Source organism: Hipposideros armiger, unplaced genomic scaffold, assembly GCF_001890085.2.
Source record: "Hipposideros armiger isolate ML-2016 unplaced genomic scaffold, ASM189008v1 scaffold_271, whole genome shotgun sequence".
NCBI lineage: Eukaryota > Metazoa > Chordata > Mammalia > Chiroptera > Hipposideridae > Hipposideros > Hipposideros armiger.
The window spans coordinates 1,064,223-1,067,446 of NW_017731621.1; positions in this window are offsets into that span (position 1 = coordinate 1,064,223).

The window sequence follows — 3,224 nt, forward strand, 5'->3', positions numbered from 1 at the left end:
TTTTGCCTCCTTCCAGCCTTCACAGCTCTTTCTCTGTAGCAATTAAAGGTATTTGATGCTTTCTGCCTCTCTTTTAAAATTTCTTTGTGCATATCTGATCTTCTCTACTAAACCATGAGTTTCTCGAGGGCAAGATATATATCCTAATCACCTTAGTATCTGCCACCATGATGCTTCAGCAACAGCAGATGCTCAGTGAAGACAAAAATTATTATGGATCATTGATTCAAAGTGATTATGATTTTTCAAAGAAACTTAAATGGTAGTTCCCATTAGAGACACGTGGGGGTGCCCTAACCAAGCAAATCCACTTGTGGATTTTTTTTTTCCTTAACTATTTTAAAGAAGACGGGATTCCTTTTGAATTCTGTCTCACTGTTCATATTGACCAGCTGTGACAGGAGAGAAGCGTGAAGATTGATTTAGTTGGTGAAGTAAGAGAGTTAGTAAGTCAAATCCAAAGACTGTACATGGTTAGAGAGATGAGACAAGACACACCACCTACTTTCCCTGAACGAGAGGCCCTATCTATGATCACAGACTATGGATATTAACATTCACATTGTAGGCCTCCAAATGAAGAAGGGCTGGGAATTGTGTTAGAGACTGAACTGTGTCCCCTCAAAATCCATATGTCAAAGCCCGAACCCCCTAATGTGATGGTATTAGGAGGTGGGCCTTTGGGAGGGGATGAGGTTTCTATAAGGTCATGAAGGAGGGGCGCCTATGGTGGGTTAGTGCCCTTATAAGAAGAGGAAGAGACCAGAGCTCTCTCTCTGCCATTGTGAGAACACAGTGAGAAGGCAGCTGTCTACAAGCCAGGGGGAGAGCCCTTACCAAGAACCTGACCATGCTCATACCCTGATTTCCAACTTGCAGCCTCCAGAACCATGAGAAAATAAATCTCTGTTGTTTAAGCCACCCGTCTGTGGTATTTTGTTATGGCCGCCCAAGCAGACTAAGACAGGCTGCGGGCAGGTGGGAGGCTGCCTTTCAAACTTTGTTTTCCTTTCATGGAGAAATTAATATGTAGATAAGAAAATGCTGAAACATAAGTGAGAGATAGACAGTGGAATTTCGGTTACCTATCAGATCCCCTGATTTTGTTTTCTTAAAAATATATGTGGTGTTTTGAAGATCTACTTTAAGTGTCCTAAAAAAGCACCACTATTCTATTCTTTCATAACAGGCATATTGGTAGCAAATCTCTTTCATTAGTTTGTTTGGACCAGAATTTTCTTTCTTTCTTTCTTTTTTTTTTTTTAAAGATTTTTATTGGGGAATTGGGGGATGGGAACAGCGCTGGGGAATTGGGGGAAGAAGAACAGATGAGTTGCTGTCTTTTTGTTCTTCAGTCTAGTTGTGGAAGACGTTGCTTCACTGGCCCAAGTTGGCACCATCATTGAGCTCTTCCCGGGCGAGGATCAGTTGCCGGCTTCTGGACGGCCGCTCACAGCAGCTGCTGGCCGCTCACGCTGGCTGCTGGCTACACACGGTAGCCCATGGCAACCCACTGCAGCAGGGGCTGCAGCCTACGCCATTGCCGGCGACTCATGGCAGCCCAGCTCCAGGTTGAGCTGTTGTTCAGCATCTTAGCTGTGGAGGGCAGTGTCACTGGCCCTAATGTGGGATCCGAACAGGGGGGCCCTCTGGCTTCCCAAGCCAGCTCTTAACCAACACGCCATTCGGCCGGCCCTTATTTCTATTTTTGAATAACGTACTTTCCATTTTTAATGTTGGGACATTATGTAGGAAATGGCCTCAGAAAGCTCTGTCATCTGGGCCAAATTTATTTTATTTTACTATTGGTCTAAATGTGCAAAGTATTAATTAGAATCAATCCAGAGATGTCTACACACCGATAGCCAAATACACTGCTACCTGGGGCACTTTAGATGCCTGAAATGACACGTATCAAACCACTGCTTTCCTAACCCCTCATCACCATCCCGTGCTTTTTACATTTTAAAAAAGTTTACATGCTCAATTACTTGGATAAACTGAATTTGATTAAGCTGAATACATTGGCCGAATTTGAAGGGGCAATTTACAAGCTGAAATAGAAACTCCTTTCCAGTCCTCCGCCCTTCCACTTCCTCCCTCCACACCCCAAGATGCTTGGTGCTATATTGTGTGTGTGTCGATGTGTGTGTGGGTGCCTGTGCATAATCATATTCTGTGGAAATCTCATGGGGCTGAGATTCACATCTGGGTCAATGTGGTGTAGCCACAGTAACACAAGTGTCTTACCTCTCACCTTCCCACTTAGAAATTGCAGGAATCTCACTGAAGGCTTTGAACTTCCACAATCCATGGAAGTTGTGAAGAGGAACTGAGCCAATGATCACTAGGTTGTGAAAAGTACAAGAGGGCCCAGTTTGTATCAAAGTTACATATATTTTCTAAATGTGTATATTTTATAACATACAATATAACTTTGCAATAATACAGTATAATGTTCACAACGTGCATTTTCTCCTAACAATTTTAAATACTACCGTGACACTGAATATTCTTCTACAAATGACTTTAATAGCATCATGCTATTTTATCATATAGCTCTACCATAATTTGTTTAACCAATATCTCTTGACACTCATTTAAATTGTTCCTAATTTTTAATATTATAAATAATACCACAATGAACAATCTTTTACATAAATCCCTGTAGATCTCTGATATTTCTCTGGGATGAATTCCTAGAAGAAGAGTTGCTCGATCAAAGGATATGACATATTTGATGGCCTCTTTGCCTATTTGAGTACCCAGTGCCTAATTGTCCTCCAGAAACATTGTTCCTCTACTGTCAGGTGTTTTAGAGAGAAAGGGTATGAACTTGTATCAGACTTAGAAACCACCTATTGATGTGGTTGAATTTGCTCCACAAAGGTTAAAATGCCCACTGGATGCCTTACATTGTGCATGTACATACACCTTTGTAAAATGAACAAATTTTCAGGTATTTTAAAGACTTTCTCTGCATTTGTAAGAACTAAGGGAAGTGTGGCAGAGATGGAAATATGGCACAGGGGGAACGGGAAGTTGGGAATCACTACAACTTTTCTGTATTGTTTAACCATTCCAGACAGTTCACAGATTGATTAGCAAAGGCTCCAGAGAAAGACCCAAATGTTATAACTTTGAGGTCAGGTTATCATTGATTTAAGAAACAGCATTTTACAAAATGTCTATTTCAGTAATTAAGCCATCTCAGTAATTTATGC